General features: G+C 40.7%; 1 pseudogene; it reads left to right on the plus strand.

Moving 5' to 3' along the window:
• The first annotated feature begins 14,795 nt into the window (after positions 1-14,795).
• LOC126459077 (5S ribosomal RNA) lies at positions 14,796-14,913 on the plus strand (annotated as a pseudogene).
• The last annotated feature ends 8,541 nt before the right edge of the window (positions 14,914-23,454 follow it).

A 23,454-nucleotide genomic window follows, 5' to 3' on the forward strand; every position in this document is an offset into this window, starting at 1 on the left:
TGATAGATGTTGAAATATTATCAAAACATTGTAGGTGCAAAAATAAAATCAAAGGAGAGCACGGTGGAACCTGTGAGGCAAATTTTAGTGGATCAAGTGGAGCAATGGAAGTGGATGGAGTGAAACAAATTTTTGAACGTTCAGTTCCCAGATACGACGTTAGGTACAAATACTACCTTGTGGATGGTGACTCCAAAGGTTTCAAGACTATAGAGGAACTGAAACCATATGGAAATGAATTTGTAGTTGAAAAGTTGGAGTGCATTGGGCATGTGCAAAAGCGTATGGGTGCACGGCTTCGAAGGCTCAAACAAACTTTGGGTTCAAGTAAGCTCAGTGATGGAAAGACAATAGGTGGGAGAGGCAGGCTTACTGATGAGGTGATTGAACGTCTACAGAGATACTATGGGTATGCTATAAGGCAAAATACTAGTAATGTTAGTGACATGAGAAAAGCAGTGTGGGCATTGTTCCTTCATAATGCCTCTTCCAATGAATTCCCTCAACACAGCCTGTGCCCAAAAGATTCCTGGTGCAAATATAATGCAAAAAAGAACTATGATCACAAACATGGTTTGCCAGCACCTGTGATAAATGCAATAAAACCAATTTTTCATGACTTAGCACAGCCAGAATTGTTACACAAAAGTCTACACAGAAAGACGCAGAATCCTAATGAGAGCATAAACAATTTGATTTGGAAAGTGATTCCTAAAAGGGTGTTTGTAAGCATAAAAACACTGCACTTTGGCATTTATGATGCAATAGCAACCTACAACCAAGGGAACAGTGTGAAGTGCGAAGTTCTGAAGGCATTAGGATTTACAGCTGGGGTGAACACTGTACGAGCACTAAGAAATATTGACAGAGAAAGGATAAGAGGAGCAGAAAGAAGAGAAAGGCATATGAAGTATGATGGAACAACAGGCCAGAAAAGAAGACAGAAGAGGAAGCTTTTGGAGGATGAAGAAGAAGATCCTGATAATCCATCCTATAGTGCAGGAATGTATTGAGAAACTTTGATAGCCATTTCCCGTAAATTAGAATTTTTCGAATATAAGGAACATTTTCTCAAAATCCACTCAAGCTAGAGAGATGAAATTTTTATACAGCACTCCTAGTGGTCAAACTTACATTGTAACACAGCCATTTGGCAATATGTTCAATAGTTTCATTTCAGTTTAATTATAAAGCAATTGTTTGTAAAAAAATTTGGGTCATTAATAAAAAAAAATAATTGGAAGGAAACTAGAAAAGATACTCCAAAATCCCTCTGTCATAACTGCAATACTAAACCACTCTATATGTAAAAAAAATTCAAATTTTTCTATTTGGTAGTTTATTCATAAATGTTCCTCAAACTTAGTGATTTTAACATGGGCAGCATAGGCACCTCCGGCTCCCCTTAATGGCAAACTAGTTACGACAATTTGTGCCACCAACAGCATTCGAAATGCATTGTCGTTCAAGAACCACATCGACAACAGTGTCAGCTTGACAGGTAGTGATGGCATACTTTGGCACCAAAAATTTATTCCAGCACAAAGATACCAAATCACTACCGGTGGGTCGAACGTCAGAGGATAACACTGGGTGGTTATAAGTAAAGTGCAGCTACCCACAGATATCCAGTGTGGGTTGTAAATATTCTATGACAGCTAAACTTGCTAGGTATGCAAATATGTTAGTGTAGAACCGATCCATGCTGGATAAAATGACTTCCATTTTTGGCCACCAGGTGCAAATCTGGCCCTGCGAATGCATAAAAGACGTATAGAAATGTTTCCATATGGCCGGCCGCTGTGGCAGATCGGTTCTAGGCCCTTCAGTCCTTAACCGTGCAGCTGCTTCTGTCGCAGGTTCGAATCCTGCCTCGGGCATGGATGTGTGTGATGCCCTTAGGTTAGTTAGGTTTAAGTAGTTCTAAGTCTAGGGGACTGATGACGTCAGATGTTAAGTCCCATTTTCATATGTTTCCATATGTAATGGATTAAGAATGGGGCGTGAGCAGGAAAGGCCAAAAAAGTGAAAAAGGGATAGTGCTGATTTTATTATTAACCGGCACTTACACAGTTTGTTCAAAATGAGCACCAGACACGAAAAAATGGCTCTGAGCACTATGGGTCTTAACTTCAAAAGTCATGAGTACCCTTGAACTTAGAACTATTTAAACCTAACTAACGTAAGGAGATCACACACATCCATGCCCGAGGCAGGATTCGAACCTGCGACCGTAGCGGTCGCGCAGTTCTAGACTGAAGCGCTTAGAACCGCTCGGCCACCCCGGCCGGCTAGCACCAGACACGTCGACGAGATGCTGTGCAGAGTCAGATTTGTCATTTGGTGATCAGAACTGGAACCAGTTCTTGTACAGCCCACAGCCGGTTCCGCATTAACGCTTGTGCGTATGTATCAACTTTCCCTGGCATACAATAATTACAGGGTCCTGGCGGAGGTTCGAGTCCTCCCTCGGGCATGGGTGTGTGTGTTAGGTTAAGTAGTGTGTAAGCTTAGGGACTGATGAAAAATGGTTCAAATGGCTCTGAGCACTATGGGACTTAACATCTATGGTCATCAGTCCCCTAGAACTTCGAACTACTTAAACCTAACTAACCTAAGGACATCACACAACACCCAGTCATCACGAGGCAGAGAAAATCCCTGGCCCCGCCGGGAATCGAACCCGGGAACCCGGGCGCAGGGTCTGATGACCTTAGCAGTTAAGTCCCATAAGATTTCACACACATTTGAACATTTTTGATAATTACAGCTTAAACTGGACCTCCACGAGAAGCTGCACTTTAATTATAACCGATTTTAATGAACTCGACATCGGAGGTATAGTAAGAAACTATGTCTCAAACGTGTTTAAGGGGATTTCCTCTCGCATCTACGCCACATATTTTCTAATTTTCCATTGTGGCTACTGGCTCACGCCAGGCACGTAAATACTGTCACGCAGTTTGTATGCGTCGCTTGTGGGTGTCTGAGAAAAATTGGTTAGCGTCTGAAGTGATGGGGCGACGAAGAGTGGCGGAGCTAAGTGCGGCGAGGGTGGAGCGGAGGAAAGTAAATGAAGTCTAACGGGGCTTTATTTGTGGGCAGACGACGGGGGCTATCGGAGAGGGACTGCAGAAAGAATGGGGCGAGACAGGTGGCGTGGAGTGGAGCGGAAAACGACGGCGGAATTACGGGAGACAATAGTGTGTGACGCTGCGGACAAGGGCTGTGGTGATCACGGTGGGGACGCGCGCCTGCAGGGAACACGCCATCCAGAGGCGGACGGCAGCCTAGCGGTCGGGCTTCGTTCTCGTTGTCTGCCGACTGGTTTCACCGCGACTCTGTCCCAACACCGCTCGCGAAACTATCGCAGTACATTATCTGATCAAAATCATCCGGACACCCCTATGTAATGCTGATGCGCCTAGCAATTAGGCTTAAGTCGGCGCCAGCAAATGCTGTTGAGTGGAAGGTCAGAACTTCGGGTAGTTTAAATCATCATTAACCATTAAAAGGAACGACACATTTATTTCACACTCAGAATTTAAAAAAAAGATTGACAATAAACATTTCGGACTTTAAGAAGTTAAAAACTTTTCTTCTTACATTACTGTCCAAATAAACATTGAGTCGGCTCAAATTTTAGCATCCACAAATTATATGAGCAACTTTTTGACTGTCGAAGTGAACAAAGGATGGCCTCAGATTTGTAAGAACGCGAAATTACATAAAGCAATAACTGTACTCAAGGACGTAATATAAGGTAAAAGCAGCCGCGCGCATATATGATTTGTTACAACAAAATTTGTACTATTGTTATATCAAGTCCCATGTAAATGTTTCAAAAAATCTTTTAATAATAATCCTTTTATAAAATTCATCTGAATGTAAAGAATTTACTAATTTCTGCAATACATGGTCATCACGATTATCGTAAAGAAAAATCAGTCGATTCCTTTTATACATGACAAATCTAGCGGCCAGCATTGCACTGGGCTGCGCCAGAAAATTTCTTATAGGAGCAGATATATACGCGTTATCCAGCGACTTCATTGAGGTAAGAATTTTCAGTTTATTCAGAATGATATTTCAGGGCCACTACGCAGCACTGCTAACGTCCAAAATTTACCAATTTAAATTCATAGTCAATTATTGAAAGCTTATATATGAGTCACAATTTTTTTTTTTTTTGCGAGGTTAGTCATATTTTATCGGCAGGTTACGTGAGTAAACTGTTGGGAGGTTACACTTAATGTGAATGATATATACATATTTTAACTGTTGGGAGGTTACAACATTAAAGTATCAAAATACTAATCCATGGAGAAAAGCAGATTTTAAGATTCAAACAAATGAAAGAACCACAGAAACAGTCGAAAAATTACAAGAGGTTTAAGATTACAAAAACATTTAACTCGTTCTCTGGCCATGACAGTAGCGCAGCCAAAAAATACTAATTTGCAGAACACACGCAGTTAAAGCCGCCTGAAATGATGGCTGTTTCTTCTAATGAATTTGCTGCATCCACTCAAACATGAAGGTACTAGCCTAACTGGCTGGTAACAATGACGCTGGCCGTGATTGAAAAACAAGATCCAGTGCTGTGACAAGTCAAAATACAGCAACAGTATAACCTTTACCAAGCCTCTAAATAACAAACGAATGACAGGCGCACTTGCAGTACAGACAAAAGACTATTACTTTACACATTATGGTAATTCAGGGCCAGATACGGTACGAAATTGCTTTAGCGACACAATAAACCAATGAAAGCGATTTCGCATAACAGATAATCATGCACCCTGTGAGGGCTGCCTAATGAAAAGGTAGATACTCAAAAGAAACACCTCTAATTATATTAGCGCTACGAACTAGCATTAGCCTTCAGAGGAGCTCAACTGAAATAGCCAAAGGAACATAGAGGCGTGCTACTTTTAATACCAATATTAGTTTTCAACCTGCTTTCTTTCACCCAGTAAACAGTCGGGTACAAACACATGCCCTAAACGTCAGATGCCGCAATCGGACCGTACACTACTACGCAACAACTCATAGCGGCACTCGAAGCAACACAACTAAAACACACTAATGGTTTAATATCAGAAAATAGGAAAATGGGTGCAAATATTTTAGAAAGAGCTCCTTTATTAACAAGATAAAGTTTACGGCAGTTCAGCAGTCAGCTGAAATACCACTCACAGGGGAAATTATATGAGCAATCTTTTAACTGTTCAAGTAACCAATAGATGGCCTCAAACTCATAACAACTCGAAAGTAATAAAGCAATAACCGCGTCCAATGTAAAGCCGCAGTAAAGTGAGTTAACAGTATCAAACAGTCAAAATACTTATCTATGGAACAAAGGAGACTTCAAGGTCAAACAAATGAAAGGACCGCAGAAACAGTCGTAAAATTACGAAAGCTTTAAAATTGGAAAAACACTTAACGCATTTTCGGTCATGACAATAGGTCAACTAATTTTTAAGTAAACGGAGGTAGCGTGCAATATATCGAGGCTCGGATCTCATATAACAGCTTAAAAGATGAAACCTTCCCGTCTCCTCTATATCTCTTTTGTTACGCAACCTTTCCTTCTACAATAACCTATGTAACTTTCCCTTAGGATTTCTATCTCTTGCTTAATAATAACAAATGAAATCTTCCCTTTGAAATTAATTCTCTTTCTCAGTCTTCGCATAAAAAAATTTAAATGCTGCTCATTAAAAGTGATTTTCTAATTATTTCGACGAAACATAGAATGTGTCGTCGTCGTGGCCCTCAGTCGTTACCTGCAATAACCCAAAACTGTTCCTTACCTTTTTTACTGTTACTGGATCGCCATCTGACTGCTACATCAAACTGCGACATGAGTGTACTTACTCTGTTTTACTATACTCTATTAGCTGCTGGTGGGCTGTCATAATAAGTGACTGTATTTATTATCAAAGCTGACGTTATACTTTATTAGCAAAGCTGACGTTATTCATTAATTAATTTGACTGAAGTTACGTGATACATAGTTAAACTTTTTCTTGACAACAATAAAATTTTGCAAAGTTATACGTTGATGGTTTTTGGGATGGATTATAATCAGTAATGCAATACTGCTGGCAAAAATTAATTATATTCTGAATGAAATGATTTTACAGACGTTCAAATGGGACTTACTTTTTACAATAATCTTACAACTAGCATTGCGCAAACATGCCTTCAGTAGTCTTGAGTTTCTCAAAGAAATAATTCAATAATATTAGTTCCTCTTACGATAATAGTTAGCTGATGTCTCTGTACATCCGTTTATAACCTCTTGTAAATCATAGCTGGTGGCTGGCAGGCACACCGCTCCTCTCAACCTCTCGCTTCAGACCTGCTACCGACTCGCTTCACATCTCCCTTCCTACGAACGCTTAAGTGCGGTCTCTCCCGCCAACAATGCTTTCTGGAGCAGACAATCCCTGCTACCATTACAAAATGTATCAATGCGCGGTTTTTCCCGCTCTTTTCTTAAAATGTATCCATACGCGGTCTCTCCCGCCCTTTTTAAAATTGTGTCAATGTGCGGTCTCTCCTGCCAGCAATACTTTGGTGCAGACATTCCCTGCTGCCACAATTATTTCCAACATGAAAAATATTAGTTATTCCTACTTAATCCTATTAATAAAATATAAAGATCTTTCATAAATTGTGGTTTGACAATAGACAATAGAAATATACACGTCGTACAAAGGTACTTTCTAAATCACAAAATTAACAACACCACACGTAAAAGCAGAAGAGATTGCAAAGTGTGAAGTGAGAAATTACCCACATATAATCAGCCAACTTACCAATACGAAACACGTGACTTTCTGACTAGGCAAAATGTAGATCATTGGCCAAAGGGAAGGCGGTACCAAACCAAACTCCACTGGATGTGAAGGCTCAAGAAGGCGCTATGACAAAACTACGAAGAGCCTGGGCACATAACACTACAGCCAAATAAATGCCAAATCCAACAGCCCGGCCGTACGGAGAAACCGTCTGTTTCACTACCCCGCATCCACTTTATCACTCGTCGCCCGTACTCGCCACGACACTCCTGCTAGAGAGGCTGAAACCAAAGAGCGCGAGTCTTGTCGAAAACGAAAACGATACGACCCCCCCATTGCTCAGCGGTTTGACCATAATCGATACGAGCCCCCACGGCTTCGCGGTTTCACTATAAATGATACGAGCCCCCACGGCTCAGTGTAGCTGACCACTAAATGTCACGAGTGGACCCGCATGTGTAAAAGGAGTCGCGGAGTATTGTGTCATCAGTAGAAAAGCGGTATCAGCTCGGTGAGTTCGAATACGGACTACTCATTGGATATCACCAGAGAAACATACCCATCAAAGACATTTCAACCCTTCGAAATCCACTAGTTGACTGTTACTGATGTGATTGTGCAGTGCAAACAAGGAGGTGCTACCATAGCTAAGCAGAGACCATCAAGACTTCACTTCCTGACGGATAGGGACCGTCGAGCGGATGATGACTGTAAAGAATGCATAAAATTAGCTGAAGGAATCTACTCTTGATTTCCGAGGTACTGCCAAAAATCAAGGCTTGCACAACGACTGTGTATGGGGAGTTAAAAACAACGGGGCACAATGGTCGAACAGCTGCTCACAAGGCACGCATTTCTGTAGACAGAGCTAAGGGATACTTGAGGCAGTGTAAAGAGCGACGCCACTGCACAGTGCATGACGGGAAACGAGGGATTTAAAGTGGCAATTAAAACTGTACCCTACGACAATCCAGTGAAACAGTTTGGAGTTGATAAATGCCTGGAAAATCATGCCTGCCATCAAGTGTCCTGCCAACATTGAAGTGCAGAGTAGATGGTGATATAGTATGAGAATGTTCTTCATGATTAAAATGTCGGCTCGCAATTGCGCCCAAGGAAACGCTAAATGTGGAAGGATATGAATACATTTTACAGCACTGCGTACTGTGTACAGTACAAGAACGACTCGGATACGGATATTGCTTGTATCGGGATGACAATGCAGCCTGCCATAAAACAGCATCTTTAAGCTCATGTTTTGTATATAATATTCCTGAAATAGAATGCCCTGTCCAAAATCCCAACATTAACGTAATGGAACACCTTTGGGATGAGTCAGAACGTCGACTCCGCTCCATACCCTGGCATCAACATCACTACCTCCTCTGGTTTGTGTTCTTGAGGAAAAATGGATTGTGATTCCACCACAGACGTTCAGAAACCTTGTTGGAAGTGTTCCCAGCAGAGTTAAAGACTTCATAAAAGAGAAGAGTGTATACATCCCATATTAATCTCGACTAATAGATGTTTGGATAGTTTTGAGCAGATAGTGTACGTTAATTATGACTGCTGAAGTAGAAGACGAGTGATTGGCAGAACGACTGGAGCAACAGTGAAACGGGCAGAAGAATTCACAGATTTTCCCCATACATTCACAAATACCTAGCCCTTGGTCATATATGCCCCAGCCGCACCAAGTTACATTAGTTAATAAGAGACGGCCAATAGCCACTGTATCAAGCCTTTCGACTATTTAAATTCTTCCACAAAAGCTGTTCCCTTAAACATGAGTAGATATAGAATTTGTTTTCTTACGCTAAAATTTAGAAGATGGTTCCACTTACAACACTCCCAGGTAATCCTAATCTATGACGTGCAAAGCAGGGCCCACTACGTATATTTTTAGCACTGTAGACCAATATACACGGTCCAGTAACATAACGTGAGCACCTCTTATGTTCGATGTCAACGTGCAATAACCCACCACAGTCCGCAGGTGGCAGCACTAGCAGTGGGGGGTATATACTAGCATGCTGCGGGACACGGATAACAGTGCAGTCGTTGTAATGCGGAGATTGAGCCATTTCTCTGTCGTCCAAAAGGACAAGACCTTGGCTTTCGGGGGTAGCGTTGAACCATATCTGAAACGTCAAAGTTTGTAAACTGTTCGCGTGCTGCCATGGTTAAAGCATACCATGCATGGCAAAATGACACTATCCAAAACCGACCAGAGGCAACTGGTGGTGCACCATGGGCCATAGATGACAGGGACGAATGACAGCTGCGGAGATGTGTACTAGTGAACAGACGTTCAGCTGTTGAGCAACTAACCTCCCAGATGAATCAAGGGGCTACCAGCAGTGTTTCCTCATCGACCGCTCACCTACATTGCTGCATAATGGCGGCAGCAGCAGGCTGCTGGTTTGTGCACCCATGCTGACCGCTGGTCATCGGTGACGAAGGATGGAATTAGCACACTAGTACCGCAACTGGAAATCCATTGAGTGGGCTTTTCCGATGAATCACTTTTATGCTCCACCAGACAGATCGTCTATGGCAAATACAACCCTTCAACAATCGTCAGAAGTGTCCAGGCTGGAGGGGGGAGCGTTGTGATCTGAGGATTGCTTTCGTGGCGTTCCCTGGATGATTTCGTCATTCTAGAAGGCAGAATGAATCAAAAGAAGTGAGCATCTATCATTGGGGATCATGTCCACATCTGTATGCGGTTTGGTTTTCCTTGGAACGATGGCTTCTACCAGCAGGACAATGCAACATGTTACACAGCTCGCAGTGTATGTGTGTCGTACGAAGAACACAAGGATGAGTTTACCGTGCTCCACTAGCCATCGAACTCGAATTTAGACTCAGTCGAAAATCTGTGTAACCATCTCTATTGGGCTGTACGCTCCATAGATCGTCAACCGAGAAACTTAGTGCAGCTGACCACGGCGCTGGAATCCGAATGCCTCTATATCCCTGTCTGTACCTTCCAGAAACTCACTGACTCTCTTTCTGCACGCCCGCGCTGTAAAAGGTGGTCTTTCAGATTTTTGACAGGTGCTCTCATTAATGTGACTGAGCCGCGTACTTCGTGAACATAGCGACGGAGTTTGGCATGGAAGTCAGTCTTGACGATGTTGTCGCCACATAAGCCGATTAAGGTCGCGTTATTTTTCATCACGTTACTGGGATACTTTTCAGTGCCAACTTCACTAGCTTAATATCACTATATTCGCCTTTTCAATAGCTTTCGAATGCCATTAGGTAACATTGTAACTTAACCAAAAAAATGGCTCTGATCACTATGGAACTTAACTTCTGAGGTCATCAGTCCCCTAGAACTTAGAACTACTGTAACCTAACTAACCTAAGGACATCACACAAATCCATGCCCGAGGCAGGATTCGAACCTGCGACTGTAGCGGTCGCGCGGTTCCAGACTGTAGCGCCTAGAACCGCTCGGCCACCCCGGCCGGCCTGTAACTTAACAGCACGACTTTACAATCACAGTATCCACAATTACTACATATTGTACAAATGTCTTTTTGTTTGCATAACACAGCCAGTGTGCGTGTGTCCGCAGCTCGTGCCTAGAGGGTTGTAACCTCTGGCTCACGAGGTCCGGGGTTCGGTTTCCGGCTGGGATGGGGATTTTCCTCTACTCGGGGGCTGGGTGTTTGTGTTGTGTTATCCTCCTCATTTCATCATCATCTTCTTCCTTGGTCCTTTAATGTGTAGTTTTCCTAACCATGCCGACACTGCGCCGATGCGGGAAAAAGGCCTACGAAAAAGAAGAACACACTCAGTGTGCGTAACTAGTATTTATCAAATCTGTATAATTATTCTGACTTCATTTCGTTATTGTTTTTCGTATTAATTAAGTAGACTGTTTAGTGAACGTATAAAGGAGAATGTATACGGCAGAGTGTGTGTATTCTCTCCCTAGTTAGCCTTGTGCTGTAGGAATTGTAATCGGAAAAGACAAGCTACGGAACCACCTGTGTAGCTGAATCATGCTGCAGCTGTGCACAGCAATCGAACTGTTTGCATAAATGAGAGCCCATGGTAAGACGCGACTGGTCGGCGAAGCTAGCGATGGTGGACGTAAGCACTGGGCAGATAAAAATGGAGCTGGGTCCTGCTTATTCCAGTGCATATTAGCCTCAGACGGACGCAGTTTGATGTATACGGCTTTCTGGAATAATGTCGTTGCACGTAATGAGACATGGATCCAAGAAGAAAGTGTGGACGATATTTATACTGTACAAGGATACGTATTGGTCCTGAGCACTGGCAGAGTGAACGTGAATAATCCATCCGCCGACATCATAAGAACCGTCATTTATTTAGATTATATATTGTAATAAGTGAAGGCTAAAGTTTTTAAATAGTTGATCTCAATACATCTCGTTAAATGTATCCCCATGATGGACTGTCTTAGAACGACCATGAATTCAGTTATTTACTGTATATCACGTTATGCGTGGATGATCTTCCTTGAGAAACATCCTAAATTCACAGTAATGCTAAAGACACAATTATCAGTACTGCTTCACGCCTTTGATGTTTTGAGAGTAACGGTGAAATAGCAACTTTCACCAAATTTGTTATCAACATGTAATTTTTAAGGTCTACAGCTATGAATTGCTGTTACTGCATATTTAGAGTTACGTACAACTAATGACACAGTTTCGATTAAGGGGAGAGACTGTACCCAGAGGATAGTATAACTAGAAAAGCTTGATGTTTTCGGTCGGTACTTCAGTCGAGTGGCTGTTTTTAGAATCACATGAAGGAATTCGCACCAGAGATCGGCATTAGCAGTTGCTGCCATTTTCTACAGTTTCAATTGTTATTAGATATAAGGGTGTGTTCTGTGTAGCATTTTTAAATGTTTCGAGTTCTACGCATTTAAGTGCTTTATGATATACGACTATTAAAGCTATCTGGCATATATTGTCAATTCTTCAGCTGCAGAATTTTGTGAAGAGTAAAATGCCATACGTTTTTGGAATTATTTATATATCTTTTGGGCAGCTAAACCATACTTCGTCGGTTGCGCACCACTGTGTTTCTTGGAAGAGAAAAGAGTCTTTTACCGTGGAAGATGTCGTACTTGCAAATAATTTGACTTTATTTAATATTTGAACAGTTTTACGGATCTCGAAAATGGAAGTTTTATGTTAGCTTCAAATAGCCTCAAAAGATATTTAACTGGCAACTGGTCTGTAATAATACTGAAGCTTAATTTGATTCCATTACTGATAAGTGCTGTACACTAAAGTACTGAAGCTTAATTTGATTCCATTACTGATAACTGCTGTACACTAAAGTAGTAATGCAACAGATAGATGTGTAAATACAGCACTGACAAGATTATCTCGACGACAAAGCTTTTAAATTTCAGTGGAATATTTATCGCTGGGTAGATTTACCACGCTGTACCTTGGAACCACATTTAGAAGAACCTTAATTTTCCAGCTATATTTTCGTAATTTGAGAAACAGACTGCAGCATATATAAAGTAAATGCCATTAATTAAAATGTAATAAGACAGTATATTAAACGTCTATTACAGGGCAGGGTAGAGCCTGAAATCATAGAAGTGCACCAAGGTACTCCACTCTTCCCTATATCGTTACCTTAGTGCAACAATTACGTAGCTTAAAATAACTGTTATTGAAAGAAATGCGTTTAAAATTTTTTCGTAATTTTAAAGCTTCGCTATATGCAAAACGTTTGAAATAATTGTGATGTAATGTGCTTATTTAGTTTGAAAAAGTCAGTACTTTTAAGTATGTTTTGCATTCTTTTGGCTAATAAAGTGGTTTATACTTGTTGCACTGGTTCAGATGGCGAGTTACCTATTTGTAATTTCCTGAATAAACCAACTATTAACTGTTATAAGCATATTTATTTGCAAAGAAATACGCAGTTTGTTGGAATACGCAAGAAATATTTTCATCATAGGCTAAAATGGCGAATTTTCAGAAATGGATTGTTGTTAATCCACTTTTTCACCTTCAAAAATACTACAAAATTTCAGAAACAATAGTCACTGTCAGAAGTTATTCACTGCATCCTCAGATGATAATTTACATCTTTCTGGATGTCCTTGATGTGGTAGGTTTTCGCAAATTGGCCGATATACCGATCCTAATGGGGAAGGCACTTACTTGACCAAGGACATCAAATCATTGTACTTTTCTTTGTTATAAGCAGCACGGATGTGTACAAAGAATTGATGTCTGGTAATGAGACCTGGTTGATTTAGCTTGCTTTCTTGTTAGAGCCTAAAGACTCCAAACTTCTCATCAAAGTGTTTTTTAAAATGCATAACAACTGGACGCTGTTTTGTGAAGTTCAGCCAGCACATCCTCTGCTATGCGATTGCCTTTCCATTCACATCTTCTTTCCTAACTGTCATGTGGCGATTCAAAAGATAATTCCAGTCGATAATATCATGGGTTATCTCGTGAACAACATAAGCTGTGTCAGTCTTTTTTCGTGCGCTTCTGGCAGTAATCTTCCAGTCAGCAGGCAGGTTCATTTCTCCAGTGATTGCGAATGCATTGAGTCACATTCCATTTCACTATCACCAACGACCATGAATTTTAAATCAACTGTTCCTAGGTTCCTGAACAGCGGTCAAGCACATTGCTGCAACAAATTTGTTTAGATTCTGACCTCCACAACGGTAGCTAAAACAGAAAATGTGGTTTACCGTTATAGAGAGAGAGATTTGAAGTATTCGCGCAAACAGGTTACTATCTCACAATTTCCTCATTTTCCCTGTATTTCCGACCACATGAAATAATCTCCTTGTTTTGACTTCGCGTCGTACACTGTGAAATTAAAAGATGTCAATCATTGCTCATAAAATAAAGGATTGTTGATGGGATCAGTTTTGCCAACAAAACTAGCAGGAGATCGAAGTTTTAGTTTACAAAAGTACCATCTGATTTTTGTGCTCTCTCCTTGCCTTGTTTCTCCTCCCCCTCGAGCGCTGTCTTTGGTAATAGGTGAGAGTTATAATTAGGTGTAAGTTGATAATTTTTGACCCAGAAGTATTGTAGGTCTGTGTTAGACGACACTGGTCTTTTATCTTCGTTCGATTCCCGGCGGGCTCAGGGATTTTTTCTGCCTCGTGATGACTGGATGTTGTGTGATGTCCTTAGGTTAGTTAGGTTTAAGTAGTTCTAAGTTCTACGGGACTGATGACCATCGATGTTAAGTCCCATAGTGCTCAGAGCCATTTGAGCCATTTTATCTTCATGTAAATATGGGCTTTCGCTGATTCAGGACCATTTCTATACGCAAAGATCTGTGCAGGGTGTACTTGAGTGTCATATTAAGTGACGGACTTAGGAATTTTATTTTGATCCCCGAGCGACAATAGTGGATTCAACAACTTCTAGATTTTCAGTGTGATTCCTCGCATTATCCAAAATACCGGCGAAGTGATTTTCTATACGTGACGCCCCTTTTGTCTTCTTCACTTGTTTTATGGGTGGTCCTTTTCTTCGTCTCTATGTCCACAACACCTTTACCGATTCCAAATGTACTTAAAAACGTGTTCATACAAACTTAGATTCGTTCTGTTCTTGGTGGCAAGTAGAAGACAACAGTGAAGTTTCTTTTTAATTCTCTCGATTGCCAGTCTTTTTAAAGTTCTTGTCTTTGTTACTGTGAATGAAGTCTCTCCTTCTCTAATACTTCTCAAATTTATATAATCTTTCTACTATGTTCAGCGTTTCGACATGCGTAAAGTTTTTATAGCACTTTCTTATTCAGTTCTCGGATCACGCACTTTTCTGGATAAAACGTAAGATTCTCCGCCCTACCGTGTGATGCTGCAAACCTTTTTTACCCACTGTTCTTGATGTTATAACTTTTTTCTAGCGTTGCTTGTTCTTTGAACGTGTTTCTTCCATGCCTTATAATTTTGTTCCTTAAAAGGCTGCATATCAGTAATGCCATCTTGGCAACGGCCTTGCCACAGTGGATATACCGGTTCCCGTGAGATCACCGAAGTTAAGCGCTGTCGGGCGTGGTCGGCACTTGGATGAGTGACCATCCAGGCCGCCATGCGCCGTTGCCACAAAAAAAAAAAAAAACCTGTCCGGTTGCCCGTGCGGTCTAACGCACGGCTTTCCGGGCAGGAAGGAGCGCCTGGTCCCCGGCACGAATCCGCCCGGCGGATTTGTGCCGAGGTCCGGTGAAACGGCCAGTCTGTGGATGGTTTTTAGGTGGTTTTCCATCTGCCTCGGCGAATGCGGGCTCGTTCCCCTTATTCCATCTCAGTTACACTATGCCGGCGATTGCTGCGCAAACAATTTCTCCACGTACGTGTACACCACCATTACTCTACACCGCAAACATAGGGGTTACACACGTCTGGTGTGAGACGTTCTGTGGGGAGTCCACCGGGGGCCGAACCGCACAATAACCCTGCGTTCGGTGTGGGACGGCGGAAGGGTGAAGTGGACTGCGGTAGTCGTCGTGGGGTTGTGGACCACTGCGGCTGCGGCGGGGACGGAGCCTCTCCGTCGTTTCTAGGCCCCGGTTAACATACAATACATACAACACAATGCCATCTTCAGCTGCTCTTTCCAATTGCTTTTGTTTTATGTAGTTAGTATCCGCTGGCTTTAATTGCTTCAAATTAATTATATGAGTGTGTGGTGTCCGTTCTTTGATGGTGGAGGCGAGAGAAGGGAAATGAGAGGAAAGAAACTATTGATGTTAGCTGCATCGGGAGTTTATGCAGAATCAGCGGCTTCGAGTAAAAGTGTGTTCCAGACCGGGATTCGAACACCGTATCTCCTGATTACTAGGAAACAGCGTTAACCACTGCGCCATCCAGACACAGTGTTTATAGCGCAAGTGCTATTTACGTAGAATTCTTCAAATTAACACTCGCTCTTCTTTGTGGCTCTTCATCTGATTCATCATTAGATGAGGGTTGATATTTCGAAATAGGAGAAGGGATATCAGATGACGAATATGAATTAAGTATGTCGTCACTGGCAAGCAAAGTAGAAGGCAAAGTGGCTGATTGTGGTAGTTTTTTCCCTCCGGACTTGCAAAGAATTAATGGCACCTACAGAAGAACAGAAACTTGTTTCGGTACATTGTCTGTTTTGCGCTTAAAAGGTCCCTTACTATTCAGCTTAACAAACATTATAAGAAATTAAAAAGATCACTTGTAATGTTTCCTCTTAGTATCGGTAGAAAATAAATAAAACAGTAAAGAGAAATAAAGCGTCGCATTACGATTTCAGAACCACGGTACTTCAGAAGAATATTGTAATATATATCAGGATGGGACTCTAAATTCCGTATAACAACTTCTACCATTTTTTCCTTCTGGAACTTATGGCAAAAAATTGATGCTATAAGAGAGCTCTGAAATCAAACAAACATGCATAATTTTTTCTGTCATTAAAGCATGAACTGGGGAAAACACGTAAAGCATGGGAGGAAACAGTGCTTGCCAAACATTGTTGACAATATAGACGATATATTTACCCACAACCAACCACGTTATTATTGCACTTGGCCTACTGTAACCTTTACTGGAAACACGCGGTTATGTTACAGTAAATGAAAACCATATCCATTTCCTTCGGCTCTTGTAAACACAGTGGGATTCTGAATAGCTTCACGAGCCTATTGTCTGGTCGTTAGAATAATAGAGCACATTCTGTTGGGCTTGAAGCGCACAGGTAAAAACACAAGCCGACAGAAATGCCTTCACTTCCAGGCGCAATACTGTGGTATTGTGGTTGAATGGTACGTAAATATCCAAATATTGTTGGCTAGTTACGTATTACAACTAGGTAACTCAAAAAATCTGCTTCTAGCATAATAGATATCTCATCTTTGGAACGGCGCAACTGGGCAAATCAAACACTTTACATCACAGAAATACTCTCGTGTTAAATACACACCTATTTTTTGAAATGCATATTGTGCCCCAACAGTAAATACTGAGAGACACCCAGTTGTAGCATTGAATAGAGCACATCTACGAAACATTATCTGTAGTGTTTCTATTTATTAAAAGCTCAAGTTAAAACAGGTATAAATCACATTCAAAAACAGACTTTACCTATGCGAAGTTTCAATCACGTTTCTAGAAAAAGTCAAACTTCCAAATGGATTTTCTACCGATAGGTACTGGCTTGTTTATCAGCCTATAGGTGCTCTACTGTCATAAAAATTATGTTTTCAGTAAAGGATTGCGTACCTAGTAAGAAGTAAAGTGTTAGATTAACGGCCATGGTATCAGTGTGTCATGTGTCTGTACAACTACAATAGCGTTCGCAATAAAAGGTGATATAAATATGCCACGGTAAGGTCACGCTGCAAGTTTGTTTGGAAGGACGTTAGTAACTGTAAATATATGTGAATAGTTTAGTTGTAGATCAATTTACAGTAATGGGTGGTTGTTAAATTGAATTCCAAAGTAATAATAGATGACAGAAAAAATAAAACAATAAGTAACTAAACTTATGAAACTCATAACTCGGTACAAACGCTGTGGAATGTTCATATGAGTAATAATAAATCTGTAAATAAATCATTACCATACCTGTAGTCCAGATATATTGAGAGAGACGTTACACAATACACAATTCCATTTAAAACATCATTCTTGCTTCAGTATCTTTGTTGACACAAGAATAAAGAATATTAATTATGCAATAACCACTTAATTATGCAACAACATTATGTGCCATTCGTTCTATGATTTGACGAAAACGTTATTGCGATATCTTGAACCGCTCACAAAATAAAAGGTCTGCACGTTTTACGTGATTCATCCTGCGTAAGTTCACTTACTAGTTTCTAGGGTGAAGGTATTTCCCTCTGGTTTTCCTCTCCGCGCTTATTTAGACCCTTGTTTAAAATGTCTCATATTGTTGAATTTGATCTGATAGTATTCGTTCTTACTTTAAATTTTCATTTTCTTATTTTGGCCAGTACATAATAAATATATTCTCTGAATTCATGTATTTACTAAAACTGAATAATTTTACCATTACATAATCATTATTATTGTTATTGTTATATCATTACAATTATCTCTGTGCATAACATATCTTTATCAGTTACTATATATAACAAGTTCTTAAAAAGTCTAAATGCTACCTACATCATAAGTATAGACATCTGGTCCGTAGGAAGCAATAAATAAATAAACGAGTATTACTGCACATTGCGACTACGAACTATCTGCAGCGCTGTTAGTTAACACTATTCAAAGTGAACTGCTAGCTGACGACCTTGAACGTTTTACACCACGAAGCCATTACACACCCAGATAACGTAAGTAAACCTGGCAAAGGGTGTGGAAGCCTATGCTCATTTTCTTTATTTCTGTATCTGTTATTTAGTCTTACCTGATCTTCAAGGACTTATTTACGTTGTGTGAGCAAGTACGCAAATCACGAATTTCACGAACACAGCTATAGAAATTTATCACTTTCATGCTTTTTACTGCTTCAGTTACTACCTTCTGGGCATGTATTTCAGTTGACACTACGATCGGGCACAATGCAATGGAACATTTATCTGTGTTTGTGACACGCTAACATATCCACTTGCCGCGGTGTTGATTTCTGGAGCCTTGTACGAGAGGCGTTTGAAAAGTCCATGCAAAGTCCTAGAGATGGCACCACCGGCCCGTATAGAGGTCATGTTTAGTTATTAGCATCTTTGGAAAGAGCGCACAGCAAATTTCAGCCGTATTGGTCTATTTCTTTATGTTTGGCATTCGTGTGAATCAAGGAAGCCTAGTAATTGTCAAGAAATGGACGAAAAAGAATTTCATGTGGGGATTAAACATTACTTTATGAATGGCAAAACACCTCAGGAGAGTAACGAGAAGCTTGGTAAACATTACGGTGACGCTGCACCTTCGATTAGAACAGTTTATAAGTGGTTTCAAAATTTTTGGAGTGGCCATATGGGCACAGGTGATGCTGAACGTTCTGGACGCCCTGTGGAGGTTACAACTCCAGAAATCATTGATAAAATCCGTGATATGGTAATGGATGACAGAAGAGTTAAGGTGCGTGAGATTGCTAGTGCTGTGAGCATCTCAAATGATCGGGTATATAATATTTTGCATAAACATTTGGACATGAGAAAACTATCCGCAAGATGTGTTCCGCGATTGCTCACTCCTGATCAAAAACGGAATCGTGTGAAGATGATGGGGTTAGGACAGCAACCAGCCACAAATTTACTTTGAGTTCCTTTATTCAAAGGAAACCGTAACCGGTTTCGAATCGTTGTGATTCATCATCAGACGGTCTACAAGCTTACTTTATGACATTTGGTGTGTTTTTATAGATTAATTGTCCTAAAATATAAATAAAACATAATTATAAACACGCCACACACAGATGGTTGCGTTAAAGATTTTCGTTGCATGTGACTTACGTGAAACGTCGGTTTCGAGTGTTTGTTTCCATAACGTTCGTCCAACCGATGTAAATGCATTCCCACTGCATCCTCGTTGTTGCACACGTAAGTAGTTCTCACTGTGCACTTTAGATACGTCGCTGAGATCATTTCAACCACGCATCACATGTTTTGATACATACAAAGAGCTTACAAACATATGAGTATCACAGATGCTATGATATATCGTAACATTTGATGATGATGTCCTATGTTTGGAAAGGATCATATATTCATTTACAAAACTGTAATGCCTTTTACATTAGTACAGAGACATTGAAATTTTTTTTTTTTGAGCTGATATTGCTAAATTAATTATAAAGTTTTTTATATATATTTAGAACTGTATAGGTAAAATAGTATATTATTTTATTACATTTGGTATCCTGAGAATTATAGTAACATATAAATTTGCTATTTCATCTGCAGAGAGGTGTATTAATATTATTTGCTTCGGAGGCTGGAAAGTAATTTTTGGAAATTTTTCAGGAAAGTGGCGTGCTGTTTTTGTGTGTGTGTATTTCTAATTCTTCTAATATATTCATAGTGGCTCCTTTTTCTGTCAGATGCAAAATTTTTAAGTTGTCCTCAATGTTTCCCACTGAATGGTTTTCTTCAGCAATATGGGCTGGTTGCTGTCCTAACACCATCAACATTTGTCTTCAACCAACAGCCACGGTCTCCAACATGTCATCATATGACAAAATTGCATCGTGTGAAGTATTGCAAGGATGGTTTGCAGCTGTTCAGGAAGAATCCGCAGGGCTTTAAGCGTCGTTTCGTCACTGTTGATGAAAGATGGATACATTACTATACTCCTGAGACCAAAGAACAATCTAAAAAATGGGTTACCAAGGGAGAATCTGCACCAAAAAAGGCGAAGACCATTCCTTCGGCCAAAAAGGTTACGGCGACTGTCTTATGGGATTCGCAACGGACAATCTTCATCGACCATCTGGAAAAGAGTAAACTATCACAGTTGCATATTATACATCGTTATTGGACCGTCTGAAAATCGAGCTGCAAGGAAAACGCCTGTGATTGAACCGCAAAAAAGTCCTTTTCCACCACGACAATGCACCAGCACACACCTCAGCAGTTGTGGTCGCAAAATTAATGGAAATAGGATTCCAACTCGTTTCACATCCCCCCTATTCTCCAGACGTGGCTCCCTCGGACTACTATTTGTTCCCCATTTTGAAGAAATTGCTGGCGGGACAAAGAATTTATTCAAACGAGGAGGTGATTGCAGCAACTAATAGCTATTTTGCACGCTTGTACAATTCGTATTATTCGGAAGGTATCAACAAATTAGAACAGCGTTGGACGAAGTGTATAAGTCTAAAAATAAGTCGAAAAATAAAAAAAAGTTTACCCCAAACACGCAAGTAGTTTTTATTTTTACATGTACTTTTCAAAAGCCCCTCGTAGCTGACACCAGCGACGGTTTTCACGGCTACTACAAAGAGACTTTTTGTAGCGTTCTGATTATGCTGAAATTCTTAGTGTATGCCAGGTATCTGCAGTAAGTAATCTGATGATGCTATGGGCTACAGAGATCAGAATAATTTACGGTTGGAAAGGAAATTGCCAATAAAATGAAAACTGCAACTCACCACATTTATTTGTACTTTTTTTTTATTGTTGAACTGTTGTGACCCACTTGGGAAATACGAGCATATTTACTTATTTGTGGTGCTTCTTGCCGTAAACCCTCTTCAGAGGCGTTTGGTCAACCAGAAATTGTTTGCAGCAGTGTTCCAGAAATGTTTATGTCTGTGTCAATACGATCTGTCATTGTTCTTGTTCATAAACTTAAGTTCAGAGCAATTACTTAGCCGACGCACAAAACTGTAACACTTTCCCCTACGAAGCTAAAGTCTCTTGCTCTCTCTGTCTCTCTATCAAGTAGTGCGCCAAATGGTTCTAACACTCCTGCGCTGTTTTCCATCCTCTGCTGACTATTCTTTTTCTACGCAGTCACTTCATGTTTCACGTACAAACTTTTTGGATTTATAAATCACTGGATTCTTGTAACAAATTAGGATATCAGCTACAAGTAAACGCGAGGAAAAGCTGTTACGTGGAGTATAAGCTGAAGCAAAGCACGTGTTACTCATGGTATGTTAGCATTCCAGAGCAGCAATATGAATCAATAAAGAAGTGGACTGAAGCAAGACAAGTGGGGAAATTAACTATGAAATACTTGTAAAGCAATTTTTGATCTAATGTTACGCAACAATGCCTCTACTTGACAAAGAGAAACACATAATTTTTTAAAAGAATTGTTTTGTAAGAAGTCGATTATTTCTTAAAGCGCTCTACAGAATCCTGGCAGTAATGATGCAGGGATAAAGTAAGACTTACCTCCGGTTTATTGGTTGTGTAAGACGACATAGACAGATGAATGTTATTTAGCCTCAGGTGCGTCTTCATTTTAAATTTAAGAACATGCAGCTCACTGGACTTTTTTCTCCTTTAGGGGGGTAAAGTTTCTTCTCACAATATACTGTCAGTCCCTAGTGAAATAAGCTTTGAAACGGATTTTCGTGAAAGTTTAATAATGTGTACTGATGCAGATGATTAAGACATTTATAACGGCACGCATAGAGCCGCGTAAATAATCTTTCGTCTGACGCTGCACACGTGACTGGAACGGAAAACATCCTAATGTATGTGGGACGATAAAAAGTATTGCACATTACTGTGACTCCCAGGCTTCTGAAATATATGTAGAGACACTACACATAGATAGAGTTCAAGTTGATGTGTGGCACACACTTTCCATTATCTCAAGGGCTTTGAATTTTCTCCGAGAAAAGGTTACAATTTGTTATTTGTATGAGATTATCAGTTTACTACACTGATAAACAACTTCTTAAGAACCAGAAAGGTTTACGCCAGTATGATCACGCCGGCATGATAGGTCCAAAGGCTTTTTGTGCTTAGATTAAGGATAAAAGACGTCAGATATAAAACATTTCATTTATGCAAACGGCACGACTTTGACAAAGAGTGATTGGGGTTTGAGGTCGATGGAGTGCATATTAAAGGTAGGGATATTTGCAGCTGGGGACATTCAGCCACCAAATAATTGTTAAAATTCATGGCGAAATCTTCAGCTGTCATTTGCGAGTGTAGCTCAGAAAGTAATGCACTGCATTTTTTTCCTCGACGACTCTTTACTGAACACAATGAAAATAACACACGCAAAATAATGGTGTTTTAACTACACACCCTATTTTTTCAAGTAATCTCCATCCCTTTCTATGGACTTCCTCCAGCGCGAAACAAGGGCGAGTATGCCCTGTCGGTACCAATCCTCGTCTTGCTGGCTGTGTGAATCACCTCCACATCGTCCTCAAAATGTCTCGCGAATGATATCAGCTCTCTACAACATGTCAGGTGTGTCAGCCGTGTCATGGACTATGCGGCTGATCCCGGCGGAGGTTCGAGTCCTCCCTCGGTCATGGCCGGCCTAGGTGGCCGAGCGGTTCTAGGCGCTACAGTCTGGAACCGCGCGACCGCTGCGGTTGCAGATTCGAATCCTGCCTCGGGCATGGATGTGTGTGATGTCCTTAGGTTAGTTAGGTTTAAGTAGTTCTAAGTTCTAGGGGACTGATGGCCTTAGAAGTTAAGTCCCATAGTGCTCAGAGCCATTTGTACCATTTGAACCCTCGGGCATGGTTGTGTGTGTTTGTCCTTAGGATAATTTAGGTTAATTAGTGTGTAAGCTTAGGGACTGATGATCTTAGCAGTTAATTCCCATAAGATTTCACACACATATGAACATTTTTTGTGACAGCCGTGGATGGTGTCTCCTACCGCTGCAAATCGTGGAGCTCCGCCGAACCGGCTTCTGATGACCTCACCCTCCGTGCCCAGTTACTAACTGTACTTATATCCACAGCAGATGCTCCACAGACTTTGCCCAAGTGTTTGTGAATATTTCCCACAGTTTCTTTCTCTGCAGTGAGAAATTCAATGACGGCACGTTGCTTGTAACGTACATCACCTACAGACGCCATTTTTAAACTGTCTTGCAGTTGCGCTATCTGTCGGAAGAGACGTAAACTTGGCGCGCTCACTCAGGAGACTTGACTTCAAATAGTACGTACTATACGTAGCGTTTCGCATTCGTAGCATTGTTTTCGGCTGAGAAAAAAAT

The sequence above is a fragment of the Schistocerca serialis genome, chromosome 2 (assembly GCF_023864345.2).
Source record: "Schistocerca serialis cubense isolate TAMUIC-IGC-003099 chromosome 2, iqSchSeri2.2, whole genome shotgun sequence".
Classification (NCBI taxonomy): Eukaryota; Metazoa; Arthropoda; class Insecta; order Orthoptera; family Acrididae; genus Schistocerca; species Schistocerca serialis.